Source organism: Diadema antillarum, unplaced genomic scaffold (genome assembly GCF_040938485.1).
Source record: "Diadema antillarum isolate AM-2024a unplaced genomic scaffold, OU_Dant_1.0 seq00001820_RagTag, whole genome shotgun sequence".
NCBI classification, from domain to species: Eukaryota; Metazoa; Echinodermata; class Echinoidea; order Diadematoida; family Diadematidae; genus Diadema; species Diadema antillarum.
Window position 1 is genome coordinate 59,891 of NW_027272495.1, and position 20,535 is coordinate 80,425.

Genomic DNA, 20,535 nt, shown 5'->3' on the forward strand with positions numbered 1-20,535 from the left:
AAGTATTGCCTTGACCTTTGACCCCTGAGCTTTGACCCAATGAACCCTGAATTCCCTAGATAACCACTGCCAGTCAGTACATGCATCTATGTTTCATGAAGATACCTTGAACAATTTCCAAGATACAGAGAAAAAAGTAAAATTTTCACACTTTACTTGACCTTTGACCTTTTGACCTCATGACCCCAAACTTTCACCAGAGAATCTTAATTGGGTAATACATGTATACACTAAGTTTCAAGAAAATATCTTTAGGCATCGCATAGATATGGGGGAAATAGTGAAATCTTAATCATTTGACCTTGACCTTTTGACCTTTGACCTTGAGCATGTGCACCCAAAAGTTGATAGGCACAACTTCACCCCCTAATACACATACATGCCAAGTTTCATTAGGATACCTCAAAAGGTTTTGGTAGTTACCCTGTCCACAAAATTCATTACGGACGGACGGAAGGACGGACGGACGGAAGGACGGACGGACGGACGGACGGAAGGACGGATGGACGGACGGACGGACGGACAACCCGAAAACATAATGCCTCCGGCACCACTTCGTGGCGGAGGCATAAAAATATGGTATCGTTACCTCTTTGCCTCTCAGTAAATCTTCACATCTAACAGGTGAGCTGTCCAGTTGAACTCTTGGAACGTTTACCTTCATAACCTGGAAAAGAAGAAATGTATATAAACATACAAATTTTTAACAAAAACATTGTATCTGTTCATGAACAAAATTAATCCATCAACGTCCTTGGGGAATTTTGGTTAGAGAAATCATGATATTGTCATAATTAATTCGGCACCTCCTATTAATCCTGCATATTAATAGGTTGCAGAATAGTAGGATGGAACTTGCTTGATTTTCTTTAAATTTGCACAAAATCAGCGACAAAAAGAATTAAAAAATAAAAAAACAACAACATAAATTTGCATGTTGAAACAGAAAACAAACTTTAATCTTCTTGTGTTGCCAATGTAAAGATCAATAAATATATTACATGTATATAGTGAATGACAGGCTTTGGATACAGAAAATGTAACTCTACGGTGAAATGCCTGTACTGCCGCTCCAACTTACTAATTCCAAGTTTTTTCTGTGAAGCTCGGTGTAAGAGTTTTTTCCTCCAACGAGAACATGATCCCTGTTAACATCCAGTATCCTGTAGAAGGCATCTGGTGCATTGGTCTCGGCTGGGTAATAGTATAGGCCTTGGACATCTATGATGATATGGGGGAATGGGTAGGTGGATAGAAAGGCAAGATGTTACAATGTCGAAATCTTAATTTGTTGAAGCCATTATCCAAATCATATCTTGCTTCTGATGGCAATCCGTCACTTTTTTTCATGCTGGTATACAATTTGTTTCTTGTCCTTTCTACATAATTATATATAGTGTACAAGTCAATTTAAAGGGACTGTACATGTACAGTACTGGTTGAGGTAGGGATTCATGTTTTGAACATTCCTAAGTGAGATAATGCAAAGCCTCTTATGAAATATGAAAGAGCATGTAATTTTAAGAAGAATTCAACATTTATTTGATGAAAATTGGTTTTCAAATGGCTGAGATATCAAAAAAAGTGCTAATAATAAAAGGCGACATGCCCCAACACTAGTATCTCTTTGTTTCACCTTGTTTTTGGATATCTCAGCCATTTCATAACCGATTTTCATCGAATAAACTTTTGATACCCCTTAGAACCGCATGCTCTTTGACATCTCATAGAGTGGTTTCTGAATATCTCACAAAACGTTAAAAGCTAAATCTTCACCTCGACCAGAACTGTACACTCCCTTTAACCATCTTCCAAGCAAGTTACAGAGAAGGCTGCCAAAAATATTCAATGATCACATTCAAAAAAGAATTCATCTCTTATATGTAGACATTTTTTATCTTTATTTCATGTGAACAGTACTCAAAATGAGTTTGTGGTGGGAACAATACAAAGTAGGCCTATATGTAATACACAATACACTTGTAACACCATGAAACAGATATTTGCAGAAGACACAGCTGCATTGAATACCAGTGGCAATATTACATTAAAAAAAAACAATCATACCACAAATAAAATCGACTGTAAGGAAAATTATACATCTCTTTTTAACCCGTTGAGGACAAGTCCCGAGTATACTCGGGCAGGTATCTCAGAGAAATGTGTGTTGTAGCAAAATCAAACCGTCCTCAATGGGTTAAATCTGAAAAAAATATGTTTTCCTATTTTGGTGTTCAAAATAACCAGGCACAATATGTAATGAAACACAAAATGTTTTGGTTGGCAGCTCTGGAATGGCTTCATTGAGCAGTAATACAATTTTAAAGGTCCTGTTTACCTTTGGGAGCAGTGATGAAAAAAAAAATGTTCAAGATATCACTTCTGATGCATAAATGTGTAGGTCAGTTGTATCACAAAACATTTGACCATATAAAATTTTTGCAATAAAGCCTAAAATATAACAAGATATCACTATTTTTCTCATTAAACCATAACTGTAAAGGGTTTAGTCTGGAAACATTCTTATTACAGTATATATATTGTTCACATTTTGTATGTATTTAACAATACTTAACATCAGTTATACAGGTTCAAATTTTCACATTGGTTGTTTCTATCCCTAACTCACACTTTAGAACTATATTGAAGCACTAATGCTGGGTTTTTGTTTCATCTGCAAATGGTAAATTATGCCTTTAAGTGAAACTCTAGTCACAGAGTCTGCATTGAGACTATATCATGTACACTTGTGATACTTGAGTTTAGTGTTTGATTGCATTAATTTATGACATGTACCCTTTGTATGGTTTTGTTATACCTCATAAAAAAAAAACTTGATATCATATGAGCATGTCATTAATAATCCTCATCAATGATGGTAAGTACTATTAGTACAGTTTCCATCTTGCATGCAGTACAGTGTGTGACACAGAGGAAGAGTTGATAATGTACATTATGTACTCAGAACAGTCGAGCCATGCGAGACATGCACCAAATAGCACACTTAGACTAGGAAGATCAAGATTGAAGATGGTCCTGCATGCCAGTCAGTAGGCAGGTTTATATTTTCAAATATTTGCAGCAGGATTTTTATTCAAAATGTTGATAGACTTAAGTGAAGAAACATGATTGATTAGTTTCACCAGGGAGGTGGGACTCACCTCCCTGGTTTCACCATTTAAGAGGCAGTCACTGGTGGCAACGAAAAAAAAAAAAGTTGTTAAAAAACTGATCCGTATCTGTGGATTCCTTCTCCTCTGACAAAATCTCTAGCTTAGTACCTGGTATTGTAAGCAAAGCCTTTTTTAAAGCAGCAAGGGACTCTACCACACAGCACAGTGGGTAGATGTACTGTTGAAGACACAGTTAATTTGAAAAGTCACCTGCAGTGGCCCGCCTGTTTGTGAAACTAATCAGGGGGACAATAACCAGCCTTTCCTCACTCGATTAGGCCAGTTCTAGACCAGGCCTTTGGGCTATTCACAGCTAAGGTGTTTAAGTGGCACAACAGACTGCCGTGCCCTATTCAAAAGTGAGCACGCTCACCGGAGTTTGAATGTACAATATAGGCTTTACCCTCCCGTGTTGACTGGCTGCTTTTTTTATGTACCGGTAGTCGATGGGTAAACACGTATTGTGTGCAGGGATGAGGCCTCAAATGGGCATGCCAACAGTCCCATCAATTTGAATAATTGATGGATGGAGGTCCTGTGTACAGGATGGAGGCTTAGAACACACATCTGTGGTGTTGGTAAACTGTACATACAGATAGTATTCCAGCAATAAAGGAGTGGTGATTGTACCTTTTACTCTGGAAGGCCTGTCCTTCAAGTCACTGGGACACCTTCGTTCCAAGGTTTTACAGCTAATGTTTTTGGCCAAATGCCAGATCAAGCAAGGATACAATGTATAGGCCTATGGCACAATGTGTATGTTCCAAGGGTTTTCATGTTCAAGTTTCATTACTGATTGTCATGGAGCAATAAATCAAATAAACAGAGAATGATTCATTACCTGTACATAACAAGTAGGTCTACAATGCTCTTGAGTTTTTATATCTCTGCATAAATATTTAGGTCCTAAGTAAAATGCACAAAGGATTTACATGTAGGCCCTACAGTAATTTACTTAAGCTAAAAAAAAAAAAATTCTCACACTGAAGTACAGTAGATGATGCTTTATATTTCCACTTTAAACTGTCATGAACATTTGAAATAAGTAGCTTTGTGGGGAGATGATATCCTACGTTTGTACTATCAAACTAAACTTTCAGGCCAAAGCAAAGAATAGAATAATCAACAAAAGGCTTGAGCATCAAAGGGACCTGAAGAAGAGGATGCGATACTTTCAAGTCTTCTACAAAAAGGAGGTCAGATACATGTAAATCATCTACCTTGGTGTATGATTGCAAAATGCTTAATTTGTATGGTGAATGAGAGACAATGGAGTCATACAAATGAGAAAAGTCTTGGGATCAGGCAACACACACACTGGTAAAGTAAGAAAGTTAAGAAACACTCCCAGGCCCATACTTTGTACCTCCTTCCTATATTCATTTTTTGTTCTTTTTTTCCCCTTCAATAAACAGGAACAATCTCTTGGGCATCTAGCTTCCCTTTTCAGGAACTGCATTTAATCCCTCTAGGAACCAGAAATAATTCATAAAATGGATTGTCCGGCAATGAAAAAAGAACACATTCTCACAGATATTATCGATCCCAAGTGAACTCCTCAAGTAAGGCAGTTTTAAAGCATGTTATACATTTCCAGTGGGTCTGTTTTTCGGCAACTCTGCAAACATATGTTTGCAAGTTTTCAAGTTGTGGAAATGGAGGGAGCAGAGGAGTTGAAAAGAAGGGGAGGGGGGTTGCACAGAGAAATAAATGAAAACATCTTGAAACCATTACAGGCCAAATCTGCACTGACAGATGGGGCTTGCTGGTAATGTACAAATCTCAGTTCCAGCTTAATGCACACAGATTTAATTCAAGCAACAGGTACTTTGGTGACCAGCATTTCCATAGCAATGACCTTGTAGAGGTACAATTGTAGGTACTGTACTCACACATATTGTACACATCTAGGGTAAATTGCATTTCTCTTTTGTAAACACATCTAGATGAATATAACTTGACAAAGGCATTTTACATTAAACAGTATGTGATTATGGTAGACCTCTACAGTGTATGTGACCATGCATCACAAAACCAACAAAAAGTCCCACCCTTGATTCTACATGAGGACTCAAAAAAGATGAAACGGGTCAAGCAAGTCAATCTTGAGTTTTTCATATTTCAGAAAGAGCTATTCTTCTTCTATATTATTCCTAAGGTTGGGATCATAAATTGAAAGGGAAAGTGTGTTTTCAACAGTTTTTCCACAACCCCCCCCCCTTTTTTTTGTAAAGTATTGAGATCAGGTAGAGGCCCCTTTTCATGTCATGAAAATCCTTTGCACACTCTTCACTTTCAACTCTAACAACTTTTTGAAAGGATAATGTGACTGCTTTTGGCATTAATCATGAACAGAATGTGTTAATAGAGCATGCTCATTTTCAGCTTAAATCTGACAATCCCTTCATTGTTGTTGCTCCTGTGGTTTACATCCTGTTTTTTGTCCCATTCATCCCATGGATCATTGCATGGCAGAGCCTCTTTTCTCAGTTCACACTTTTCCAGAGTGTGTGCTTTCTTTCCAATGTTTAATTTGAATTGGGTTTAAATATGAATCATTTTAAAGCTTAGAGTCTGCTCTGTTAGAATCTGTCATTAACAAAAAATCCATGTCTGGCGACTTTTTGTTGGTCTTGTTATGCAGGGTCACGTGTAGGCCTAGGTGTAATTTCATTTTTTTTTTCCTGTATATGCCACTCTAACAATCCAAGGATAACAGGGAGAATAGTCACGCATTTCGCTGGTGAACTAAGCATTTGGGAAATTCTTGAAATAATGTACGAGTATGATTTATCTTTTTTTCTTTACCGCACAAGTATGATTATGACCAGCAGGAATATACATTGTACACTGTACCCCCCTCCTCGATTGGCATCTCTATGAAAACAGTGCGGACATCTACCATGGTAGTTTGTTATGATATTTCTGTATTTCACTATGCGTTGGGTTGGAACACATATATGTATACATGTGTACATGTAGGGCCTACTTACAACTGTACACTGTTGGTGTACAGTACAGTTGGTATCTTTTACATGCTTTGACATTTTCTCATTTTCTTTGTACACTCAACTGTCACCCAATGGCCCCAATTCACGAAGGTGGTACAAATGAAACCATGGTTTAAACCATGGACAAAAACCATGGAGCGCCAAGTGTCGCACGGAATATTTTGTTACGAAATTGGCCATTTCGTCGACAAAATGACTGTTTTGTTAACGAAATTATCATTTCTGGACGAAATGTTCATTCAGTTACCAAACATTGTCATTTTGTTACAAAATTATCATTTCATTGACGAATAATGACTGATTTTGTAACGAAACATTCCATGCGACACTTGGCGCTCCATGGTTTTTGTCCATGGTTTAAACCATGGTTTCATTTGTACCACCTTCGTAAATTCGGGCCCATGCGTCTAGATTGGTGCCAGCCAGCTAAGACTAGCTGAGAAATAGTAAATGAAGAGCTTGCTTCCAAAAGACGCTAAATCCATCATTTTCCATGATCATTACTGTGATCATTACTGCCTGACTACAGCCTTAGAAAAAATTCTGAACAAGAGGAAAAGTATCCCATCTCAAAATTAATATTAGTTCTTGGAGTTTCAATTCTGTAATTTTTCAGCTCATCAATTTTACTTTCCTGCTGCAATCTGATACATCTAAATATATTGTAATAGCGAAGAGGAGGTAATTGGCCACAATGAGGGGAGGGAAGGGAACATGAAGCCTAAAAGAGCAAAGGGTAGTACACTGTAGGAAAGTCACACAGTCTAAACTGAACTTCACTAGTATTATAACAAGTGTACAGGTAGTTCTCAATTTTTGTTTTCTTCCCCTACAACTGTAATTGGAATAATGACCATGCAGGTGCATTTTGTTTTGTTTTGTTTTTTTTTTTGGGGGGGGGGGAGGGCAAAAATTTCTCTTTTTAAGTAACACTGACTTGACAGAATTCATATCTCACATCACACATGAAACTGTAACAAGCAGTTTAATCAATTGATTAGCATTTCCACCAAATCTTTTGCCCTGATAACAGTACGTTGCATCTGCAATGTTCAGATAAAGCAAAGTGCAAAGGTACTTTCATAATTATGCTACTATACAAGCATAAGTGGTACTGGGACAGCTTTTAACACAAACAACAGCACTGTGCCATCTGGTTTAGTGCCTTTTTTTTTAAAGGTGCGACTTAAAACCATGCTCAAGTTTTGAAGAATAATTTGTGTGCATCATACAGTGTACACCTCACCAACAAATTTAGGAGAACACTAAATGGAACCAAGCATGTATTGTACCAGTACAGCTGTAGTACTCTCACATGCTTAAATTTTGTATCTTGTTGGTATCTTCAAATTTAGAATGATTGAATACAAATGTATTTCAAAAATGGAATTTTTCTGTATGTGCAGCCCTCAAGTACTACATACAATATTGGACATTGTACAATGTAGTCTGATTATTTTGTGTGATGCAATATCTTGCACAATGGAGCTATCCTGGGTGACTTTCAATTTGAAAGTTCCATTATTCTTTTCCCTTTTTAAAAAAAAATTCAAATACAGATAAAACTGTATGATGTTTTTCTTTTCATGGCATCTACAGTGTACTACTACTAAACACATGTGGCAGTCTACTCAAGCCTTCATTGTGAGAGGTACAGGAAGGGTCTGGCAAACTTTCTTTTTCTTTTTGAGAAATGATGTGAATAGTACAAAATGCATGTACATATACACCAATGACTGGCACAAACCTGTATGTGTTTTCTACCAGATGATGATCTTTTCCTATTTAGTATTTAGTGAATTGCACATACGATGGACAAGTACACATGTAGGCCTACAGTTGTATGGCACATGTACAATAGGACCAAGTGTCTACTGGTGCATTTGGATATCTTTTTTAGTGACCAACATGAAGTTGGAAGCCTGAATTACAGTGTACGTATATATATCCATTGTGAGAACACATATTGTTGTTTAATTATTTGGTCAGTATATCATCATAATGTCATGGTGTACAAATGTACAATGGAGACTTTGTAGAAAAGCTAGCAACAGATGATGATTTGCATTCTTCAATCACAGATTACACCAGTAACATTAGAGTAATCCTTAGCATGAAAACACTGCAAACCAATGTACTGTACTGCTACATTCAAGTAAACAGAGGAACAGACATACAATGTAAATAAAGCTACAGTGTACTATAGTTCCAAGGTACTTTGTGATAGCTCGTAAGGTCACATGCGTCATTCACTAGCCATTGAATTTCAAACGATGATAACTCGCTTATCCAACCGCATTGACAACAATTTTTTGCTTTGAAATGACAACACAGGGAAAGCAGAACTAACAAACAGAAATCTCCCATCGATATAAAAGGAGCCTGACCTCACTGGTCTACTGAACACTTTAGAAGAACATCTCTACAAGAAGCAACGGAAATAGCCTCTCTGTCCGCTTGATGTCCCACACAGGACACAACTTTTTTGTCTGTACAGGCTTGTACCTTATCTTCTGTTTATGTTTATAGCTGGAATGCATAGTAATTTCTTAGAGAGAGAGAGAGAGAGAGAGATTGTGAAAAGTGTAAACAAGTGGACAGTCTACATCATGATATGTGTGTTACACATACATGTTATACATTGTATGAAGCTCTATACAGGGGCAAGTCCAAGATAAGGTCCCCTCAGAAGGCAAAATTTCATCTTTGCTCAATATTGACATGTTTGGTATCATTTTGAAGCTTATGAGTTGAAGTTTTGATTTCCATGGAGGAAAAAATGATAGTATGTAAATTTATGCAAATTTCAAGGGCTTCATTTGCATAAATGTGAAACACAGCGTTACGTATGGGACATTTATAAAAATTCATATCAATTCAAAGGAAATTAAATAATATTTGATTAATATGTGGACATAAGAAGTTCATCACATAGTTTAACTTGGTATGAAAATTTAGGGATTATGCAAATGATTATGCAAATTAGCTCGTGTCCTATCATGAGATGTCCCATACGTAACAAAATGAGGTCATTTTTTTAGGTTTTTTCTGAAATTGCTAAGGTTATTTTAATGCCCCTTTGGAAAGTTCTAATTTATTGTTTAGAAAAATTAAATACCAGAGAAAAAAGAAAAAAAAGTAAAAGAAATATTTTTTATTAGGCATTGAAATAATGTTACGTATGGGAATAATGCGTTACGTATGGGACATCCTCATACATATTGCATGTGAATGCATGTAGCTAGCAGGGAAGGTCTCTCAGTACACAAATGGTCAATCATACTGAAGAAAGCATCCCAACATCGTAGCTACTTTTTGAGTTATAGACACTTGAAACAATACATGAACTTGACTGAACAATTTTCAGAAAGGGGGAGGGGAAAATGGCAAAATAAACAATGAAAAATCAGCATTAAAGGGATGGTATAGTTTTTTGTAGAAATACATTGTAGGGATTCAGTATTCAACATTTAATGAGATGATTGGACACCGATTATATGAATTACTTAAGAACATACAATCCTAAGACTAGAGAAATTCAAAGTTTATGTGATGGAGATCCAATTTGAAATGGTTGTGATATGTATATATTTTCTTTTTAAAAAGTAACATGATTTTTTTTTTATTGCAAGTGATACACAAATTGTCCTTATTCAGTTTTCAGTAGTAGCCACAACAAAATTCATGGGTATACATACTGAGGTGTGACTCGAATCAATGACCTGACTGCTAGACAGTCATCATATATCTACTCGATCACTGGGGTTCCATGCAGCAGGTATTGCTTATTTATTAAACTTAATATTTCTTGTGTCAAGTTGTTTTTTATTGAAACTAAATGGCAAACTGCCCTTCATCAATGGAAGTAAACACTTTAAACTATTCAATTTTTCAGTCGTAACTATCCTGATAAAAATAGGGCATACATACTCAGGTTGGTCATAAAAAAAAATAGAATATGATTGAATGTGATTATGATGGTAAATATCTGGGGAATATTGTTCCCTTGTCATTCTGGATCAGTATTTGAGTAATTTCAACTGATTCCACCTCAATAATTATGCAAAAATTTGTTTATTGGTATTTTGCAAAATTATTTTACAAAATACCCATAAACATGGTTCTCCACACACTAAACGAATGGGGGACAAAGGGCATGCATACCCAGGTTGGTCATAAAAATATAAAAATATGATTGAATATGATTATGATGGTGAATATTTGGGGAATATTGTTTCCTTGACAATCTGGATCAGTATTTAAGTAGTTTCAACTGATTTTACTTCAATAATTATGCAAAATACCCATAAACATGATTCTTCACACACTAAATGAATGGGGGACAAACTGTCCCATACGTAACTGTCCCATACGTAACACGTCATGTCTGTCTTTAATTAGAACCTGTAATTAGAGCTTTTTGCCTAATGACATGAAACTTACCTGTGATAATCTTGAGTGTTGTGACTTTCATCACAGTGAGTTACAAGTTGTACAATGATATACTTTCAGAGAGTTTTGAGGTTGAAAAAAATGTTCAAAAAAACAAAATTTTTCTGGTCCCATACGTAACGGCACATATTTTCTCTTCTAGAATATAATTGTCAAGGTCATTTTTCTCAATTTTTTACATGATTATACTTCTTCTAGATATCAATCACCATGATGAAGTTCAATATGATCAAAGGCCATTAACACTATTTTTCAAGTCAATAAAGTCTCTGAATGTCCCATACGTAACGTGCGCGTTATCTTGGACTTGCCCACAGGTATTTTACTGTTTCATGTTAAAGTACTTTATATGAAAAAACTCATGGGATTTTTCACAACACATGCGCTAATATACAAGCTGTACATTGTACAACTGCACACGTATACTGTGCAACTTCTGTACATGCAGGCCTACACGTACAATTGTACATATGTACAATGAATGCGTACTGATATTTTACAGTACAGCTGTATTTCATACAAGTCACCTTCTAGTAAATCAGATAGAGCCAAAGAGCAAACAATGTGGGTGCGTGTATGTGTGTGTGCGTGAGGTGGGTGTATACATGTTGTAGTTCCCTTCTTTTGTCAGTGTTAGCCCTTGGTCTAGAGCAGTACATTGTCTTCTGAAATTGACTGCACAATTGTGTGAGTAACTCTGTACACACAACTGATTACAAAGAGAGGACTCTAGACCCTCTAGGCAAACATGATAGAGGTCGCCTACATCGTGTATAAAGAAAATTAATCAAAAAAACACCAAACATGATCTCCCCGTCAGGTTGCATCACTGAACAGACAGGAAACATATGAACAAAGGACAGCAGCTAGCAGGGACAACAAAATTGACCCTCCACTGTAAAGTGAAGGTCAAAAAATAAACTACAGTGTCATGTGCACTTGTGAAAATGTCAATACTGTGGCCAAAGTACAGGTACACTGTTCTGCCTTCAATCTCGGGAATCTTACTTGGCAAAGCCAAAGAATCTTTAAAACAGAAGTAATTAGGTTCCGGTACATCTACCCTGAATGACAACTGCAAGACTATCTGAGATTTTGATCAGAAAAGTAGCCACATGTACAACACAATTGTATGCATGTATACTGTACACCTCACAAAAGCAGTATAATATTGAACTCTGTTTGGGACACTATAAAGCAAGCAGAAAGTTGATGAGATATTTTTTTCACAATGAAACTGAAATTACACTTGGCCTAGATTTGTGGGCCATACAAGTGTATCCAATAAAAGCAAAGCCATCAAAATGCTCTCTGCAGTATTGGGGATGGGGAGGGGGCAAATTGATGCATAAACAATTGACCTCGGAATCATGCATCTTAAGGTATATGAAGTAAAAGATTTTTTTTTTTTTTTTTAAAGGCTGATAACAGAAAGGATGTATTGAAAAGATGAAGTATAGAAACAAGGAAAATTACACCAAACAATTTGTATCATACCAATGTTCAAACACACACTTGATGGAGTGTGAACTAAAAGGGCCAGGGAAGGCAACTGGTGTGTGTGTACAGTCCAGCATAAAAGACCATTGTAATGTACACATAGCAGACTAGGGAATTCACCTATTGTATGGCTGCCATTATATTCCTTCTTTTGTCTCCCCCCCCCCCCCCCAATCCCCTTTTGTAATGCAGGGCCATTCTTAGTCACGTGTGTGACCAAAAATACTGCAAATTGGGAAAAGTATCTCATATAACTCTAAAGGCCTTACAGGTATACTAATTGTTTGTGTGTATTTGACTTATGTATGTCAAAACCTATCACGCAACAATTTGAAATGTGATGTACATTTTGTTGATTAAGGGTCAGAGGTCAAATAAGGTCGGTCACGTGTGTGACCTCGCACGGAATGAGGTTTTTCATGATCAAGACTTAACTTACAAACTCTGTGAATTCTTAAAAGCTAGAATGTTAATGATTCTAGCAGACATGCATTAGAGTTTTGTGAATAGGAAATGAGCCACAAACAGTATAAATCTATTACAGGTATTTGTTTATGTATTACTTAATGTGTTGATGTATGGTCACGTGTGTGACATTTGGGTGGTCACGTGTGTGACATGATACTGACCAAGAAAATCCAGGAACATTCCATGGTGAAAACCTGTGCTAAATTAGATCTAATAATTCATAGTTTCAGCTATCAATGGTTTTATCTGATGTGAAAATTTAGTTTAGCTGATTTTAAAAATAAAGACACAAAAAGGGACCTAAAAATTTTTATTTTTTCAAGTTCATTAAATGGTATAAAAAGCAGGCAGTTTCACTTCAAGTTTATGTTTACTGCAGAAATTGTGTATATGATACAATAATGAATATGCACATACTAGCATAGGTTGGTTTTAAGTGTTATGCTGTCTTTACCAACCTGGCCATTTGTTTTGATTGCATTGAATTATTGTGTGCATGTTCTAATATTAAGTAAAAAATCAACACCCCATACACAAACATGCACAAAATCATACAATCATTTTCTAATTTTATATTACACTATGTTTCATGCCAATCAGAGGCAACCAGAATTCTTGGATTATAAACTTAAATATGTATTTACACACAAATGGCTACTTTTCTCTGAATGTTTGATATCAATACAGTGTAGTTTGATTATCAAAGTAAATTAGAAGTCGCAAGCGATCTCCCTTCCTTTATATTACTGTAATAAAGAAGAAATTTGTGAATGCTCTCGTCACTCTTCTATCACATTTCAAATCAGACTCACATGAAACTGTTTGATTGACTTAATTATTTTGAACCTTGCTAATTCAATTTGCAATGATCCATCCTGGATGTTTAAGATACTGATTTTGAATTCTAATCGAATCTTTATTGGTACCTTGATATCATAAATCAAGCATCAATTATTTTTCCCCATATCATTACACATAGCAGTGTGTAATATTTTTGAATAATGATGTTCTCGTTCTCAGATATCTTCATCAATTCTTTAGTTGTTGAAATCAATTTGCTTGCAAATATTTGGATAGATAAAGTGTAGCTTCCCAGTTCTGGTATGTCTTCTAAAAGATGATCAAAGTCATAAAAAATGTCATTGCCTAGTTGCTTTACACATTTTGTGTAGGGCATTACACATACACTCTACATGTACATCAGATGAGCAGCATGCAAACATGACTACAAAATTCTGTGCAGTTTAACTTAACTTTGGCAGTGTTTGAATATGTCAAATGAATTCAGGGTAGAATAACCTGACAATGCAATTTACATGTACATCTTTGCATACATGTACCAATCCTAATTCTTTTCAATGGCATGACTGCTAGTCTTTAAAAAAAATGCAATACACATGCACACGAAATGTACAAGATTATTTATGTGGATATTGTAGATGAGACAACTGTTAATCAGATTTAAGTAATCACAATCAAAAATGGTTTTACTGTGTAACAAGAAATTGAATGTGAATATCTTTTGTTTGACAGTGACATAAATTGCAACACAACTGTCCAGCAGACTCCTCACCAGCTTGAATAGGAAGTTATGATGAACTTTGTGCATTCTGGTATCAAAAGTGTCAAACTGGAGACTAGGAGTTGGACACTGCACAATCACTCCATTGTTTTAAGGGTATCATTCTTGAAATAACTGTGTAGAGTGTACCATTGAATATGGGTACATTCTTGTCATGAAAAAGGGGCAACGATGTGCATTATTAAAGTGTACAAATGAATTGCTGGTCACACACGTAACCACACTCATGTCACACACGTGACCAGTGGTCACGTGTGTGACTAATTAATTTGCTTGTTATTAATTAAGTCTGATACTGGGCAAGTCCAAGATAAGGTCCCCTCAGAATGCAAAATTTCATCTTTGCTCAATATTGACGTGTTTGGTATCATTTTGAAGCTTATGAGTTGAAGTTTTGATTTCCACGGAGGAAAAAATGATATTATGTAAGTTTATGCAAATTTCAAGGGCTTCATTTGCATAAATGTGAAACACAGCGTTACGTATGGGACATTTATAAAAATTCATATTAATTCAAAGGAAAGCAAATGATATTTGATTAATATGTGGACATAAGAAGTTCATCAAATACTTTAACTTGGTATAAAAATTTAGGGATTATGCAAATGATTATGCAAATTAGCTCGTGTCTTATCATGAGATGTCCCATACGTAACAAATTGAGGTCATTTTTTTAGGTTTTTTCTGAAATTGCTATGGATATTTTAATGCCCTTTTGGAAAGTTCTAATTTATTGTTTAGAGAAACTAAATACCATAGAAAAAAGAAAAAAACAGTAAAAGAAATATATTCTATTAGGCATTAAAATAATGTTACGTATGGGACAAATGCGTTACGTATGGGACATCCTCATACATATTGCATGTGAATGCATGTAGCTAGCTGGGAAGGTCTCTCAGTACACAAATGGTCAATCATCCTGAAGAAAGCATCCCAACATTGTAGCTACTTTTTGAGTTTGAGACACTTGAAACAATGCATGTACTTGACTGAACAATTTTCAGAAAGGGGGAGGGGAAAATGGCAAAATACACAATGAAAAATCAGCATTAAAGGGATGGTATAGTTTTTGTAGAAATGGGGATTCAGTTTTCAACATTTAATGAGATGATTGGAAACCAATTATATGAATTACTAAAGAGCATACAATCCTAAGACTAGAGGAATTCAAAGTTTATGTGATGGAGATCCAATTTGAAATGGTTGTGATATATATATACAAAAAAATATATAAAGTAAAATGATTCCTTTTTATTGCAAGTGATACACAAATTGTCCTTATTCAGTTTCAATAGTAGCCACGACAAAATTCATGGGTATACATACCGAGGTGTGACACGAATCAATGACCTGACTGCTAGACAGACATCATATATCTACTCGATCACTGGGGTTCCACGCAGCAGGTATTGCTTATTTATTAAAATTAATATTTCTTGTGTCAAGTCATTTTTTGTTGAAACTAAATGGCAAACTGCCCTTCATCAATGGAAGTAAACACTTTAAACTATTCAATTTTTCAGTAGTTAAACTATCCTGATAAAAATAGGGCATACATACTCAGGTTGGTCATAAAAAATATAGAATATGATTAAATATGATTATGATGGTAAATATACAGGGAATATTGTTCCCTTGTCAATCTGGAACAGCATTTGAGTAATTTCAACTGATTCTACCTCAATAATTATGCAAAAATTTGTTTATGGGTATTTTGCAAAATTATTTTGCAAAATACCCATATAAACTTGGTTCTCCACACACTAAACGAATGGGGGACAAAGGGCATGCGTACTCAGGTTGGTCATGAAAATATAAAAATATGATTGAATATGATTATGATGGTGAATATTCAAGGAATAATGTTTCCTTGACAATCTGGATCAGTATTTGAGTAGTTTCAACTGATTTTACTACAATAATTATGCAAAATACCCATAAACATGGTTCTTCACACACTAAATGAATGGGGGACAAACTGTCCCATACGTAACTGTCCCATACGTAACACGTCATGTCTGTCTTTAATTAGAACCTGTAATTAGAGCTTTTTGCCTAATGACATGAAACTTACCTGTGATAATCTTGAGTGTTGTGACTTTCATCACAGTGAGTTACAAGTTATAGAATGAAATACTTTCAGAGAGTTTTGAGGTTGAAAAAAATGTTCAAAAAAACAAAAGTTTTCTGGTCCCATACGTAACGGCACATATTTTCTCTTCTAGAATATAACTGTCAAGGTCATTTTTCTCAATTTTTTACATGTTTATACTTCTCCTAGATATCAATCACCATGGTGAAGTTCAATATGATCAAAGGCCATTAACACTATTTTTCAGGTCATAAAAGTCTCTGAATGTCCCATACGTAACGCGCGCATTATCTTGGACTTGCCCTACTGTAGGATGCTTATATTTGGTGAAAAGTAAGATACAATCAAACTAGCTTTTGACATGAAAAAGAAAGTTGATCATGGCTCAGGTTTTTAATTAGCATAAACTTTTCCTGTTTTTCGGTCACGTGTGTGACATTTAGAGGTAATTAACTTTGTATGTTAATTACTTCCTTATGATTTCATTATGTCTATCATTCTTAGGCTAGATATGCTCAATCACGTGGGGACAAACATATTTTTACCTTATATCACAGAAAGGAAGTTAATAGAAACACCTTTCCATCAGTCAAACAAAGGGCAAAAATGCTCAATTTTTCCTGTATTATCTATGCCTATGTAAATATATGCAAATGAGCATGATAATGACCTCAATTTAAAAATTAAAATATAATTCATGCAACTTCAGACAGTGCTCTGTGTGATTAACCAACTCAAAATTTCATAGAACAAACTTCATTTTTTTGAAATTTGGTTCACTTTTCAAAGAATGGCCCTGCAGAAGAACTGGGATGTCTGTAATGTAAGCTACTTATCTATCTGGCTGGCTTTTGTTCCGAGCATGAGACATTGGCTCTGTACTGTACACAATCAGGACGCTTGGGTGTCCCAAGAACGAGGTACACTTTAATATACACATGCACTTTCTCAAAGTTAAAGCAGGGATGAGTTTTGGATTCCTAATGCTATCCCACAATGTATGGAGTATTAAAATTTGACAGAAGTGAAGGGAATTTGTTTCTTCACAGAACAGAGTGTAGTTTAATGGATGTTCTTCTATTGCTGTTACTTCCTGTTGGAGTAAGAGAATGCACACTCGATCTCAACTGTATTCCTGGGTACCGTTTCATAAAACTTGTTATCAGTAGCAACTGCAACATTTCTATGACAAGTTTGCTCTCAACCAATCAGATGCAAGACTTTCCATAGCTTAAATACAAGCTATTGTAACTTAATATTGATGACAAGTTTTATGAAATGGGGCCCAGAAATCTAAGCTGCTTTCCTGATGGTATACCAAGAGAGGGTGAAAAAGAAGTAAGACACCAGGGGCCTGTTTCATAAAACTTGTCATCAGTGACAACTGCCACATTTCTATGACAAATTTGCTCTCAGCCACTCAGATGCAAGGATTTCAGTAGCTTGTCACATCTATGACAACTTGTCACTGATGACAAGTTTTATGAAACGGGCCCCTGGTATCCATTCCAAGTTCAAAGTGTCACTGCTGTGATAAGTCAGGAGTACACTGTACTGCTTCCTTTATAGAAGTACATTGTAGGTATAAAAGAAGGTTCAAATCCTGGACTGGCTTCTTTCACTTTTTCCCCAAATTGGTGTTTTTTTCAAAAGAACACAACTACAATTTTATACATTTTATAAACTGTACCAATATTGGAGCCCCTTACTTTTAATGTCTTATCATTAGTCGGTGCGTGACTTGAAAGACACGGTATCTCAAATCTGTGTCTCCTGGCCGTGCGTGTGCGATTTTGAAGATCGTATTGAGCCGGCGATATCTCTACTGACATCTGATGACGTCAGAATCCACCCAAGAATCGAAGTGAATATGATACTTCCTGATCTCACCCCGCAACCTACACTCTCTGACAGCTTATCTTCAAGAAAGCACCCACCAGAAAGGTGAAGATTGCAAGCGTTGGTGTTGGTCTCACTGGCTTGGTGTTGACAGACGGATGCATTTTCATCCACACTTTACTGCTGTTATCCTACCGTATTCTAATTGAAGCCTCTGTCCAATGAATTTTGCAAGCAAACACTAATGATCAATTTTTAATCGCACACGTATTCACTGGTGTACAAGACAATTCAGAGGCCCTGTTCACTTTCAAGCCTGTATGTACAATGTACACAATCTCTGTATGTACACACACACTGTCTTTGAGATACATTGTACAATGTACTACTTTCATAAAATGTTAACATGTAGATTATGTGTCCTACATCAGCAATGCATCTCAGAAAAGTTATTAGGAAATTGTCATGATAGGGTGGGGCAGGATAAATGTGCACTGGCGTGTACAATATGTATACCTGCTTGTCTGAGTGTCTTTTTGATAGCAGGTGAACACGTTATGGCAAAAGTGAAGGGATAAGACACTGTAAAAGTGAAAACTTTCACACCATTCATTTTTGCATTGGACCAGTGTCACTGAACTTCACTTGTTCATAATTCATGGATGGAATCATAATTTGTTTTTAATTAAATTTGATATACATTGTATCACTGGTGTTATTACCTCCGCCAAGGGAGGAGGTTATGTTTTCGTTACCGTTGGTTTGTTCGTTCGTTTATTCGTTCGTTCGTTTGTCCTGTGCGCAAAATAACTCAAAAAGTAGACAACGGATTGGGATGAAACTTGCAGGAAAGGTTGAAAATGACACAAGTAACAAACGATTAACTTTTGGTAGTGATCCGAGAATTTTGGGGGAATTTATGAAGGATTTTAGATACTTTGGCAGGGAGGGTCAGTGAACTTCGGAGTTCAGGCTGCACGTATTTGAGGTTTGCATGCGCGCACTAAAGTGCGTGCTCTAGTTTCTGCTGGGGTGAGGCGCGCAGTGTGCAGCTGAGGGTTTATGACGTAACAAAGGCTTCTATATATATCGGCGACTTTCAGCACAGCATGGGTGGAAATATCTCTATGGAAGAACAAGATCAGTGGTGAAAATGATTTGCATGCTTGGCGGAGGTCTGCGCTCTCAGAGTGCTTTTCTAGTTATTTTCATGATTTGGTTGAGTGAGAGATTCATTCAAATTTCCATTTATAATAGATGTACAAAAGACTAAATCTGAATAGTGTAATCATGAAATTCAACCTCTTTGCACTCCTTCAACTTACAATCTATGCCTACTACTTGTAATAGGACTTGTTCTTCTTCTTTAAAAAAATAACTACAACATGACAAAATTCTTTTAAAAAGTCAAATTTTATGTTTTTAATATACACTGTACATGACAGGTCACTCAAGCCCCAAATTCTAGTATGAAGCTGATTTGGTCCTCTACACTGTACCTGAAACATCAGTTCCTGCTTCCAGCAACCTGACACATTAGGCACTAGTGGACGGTGCAAGTTTCCTACAGACACCTATGCTATCGACTCCTCCAATAACGCTTACGTTTAGACCCATTTCCACCTCTGACTTTTGATTTGTGATGTCCCAGTGCTGTTCCACACAAGACAATGAAAACTCAAGTACAGTATGTTAAACTGTGTAGGGGGAACCATGGCTCATACAAGTGTACATGACAATAATGCTACTGAGTAAAGTTACACTAAATAATGCTTCAAATAATCTGAATCTGAAGAAACAAAAATAAAAATGAAAAGATAAAGGAGGTGGGGGAGGGAGACACTTACCTGTGACTTTTTGACTTTGTCTGGCAACAAATACTGTATTCTCGGTAATGCCAGCAACAAAACATACATGTATGACTATAAAAGCAACAAGATATAATGTCTGATGCCTAAAAATGTCTGTTTTCGCTCTCAACTCCATCTTGATATCTGGCAAAATGTAGCTCAACTCCTCACAAACTGCTGGTCAGTGATTGCTGTCATAAAGTCCGACTGGACGTCATCGGGGCATGCCACTTGCACCAGGACTGTATAATCCACTTGGACCTGAAAGTACGATTGGGATGCAATCAATCAAGAGCTGCTATTAAAATGTTGCTAGTCAGTGATGATCATTTAAACACAACTGCTTTATATTTCTGAAGTCTTTCTTCTGTGTCACTAGGGGCCCCTCCCAGACAGCTGTAAATGTTTAATATGTTGTCCATACTAGACTACCAGTAGTAATTTTTCTGTTTTACGCTGTTACTTGTAAAACTATTGTTGGACAATGTAACTTCAGTTGTATTGTTCTGTACATTGGAACTTTGCCTAGCCTCTTGACAAAGATTCTGCTGGGGTCGAAAGCTCTACG

At 36.2% G+C, this 20,535-nt stretch overlaps 1 long non-coding RNA gene across 1 annotated transcript; it reads right to left on the reverse strand.

Annotated features, from left to right (window-relative positions):
* Positions 1-581: 581 nt before the first annotated feature.
* LOC139712554 (uncharacterized) lies at positions 582-20,216 on the reverse strand. Its single transcript, XR_011709570.1, has 3 exons — positions 19,965-20,216; positions 1,082-1,221; positions 582-667 (listed from the first exon to the last, which is right to left on the reverse strand). It is a non-coding gene; the product is annotated as an uncharacterized lncRNA (long non-coding RNA).
* Positions 20,217-20,535: the final 319 nt, after the last annotated feature.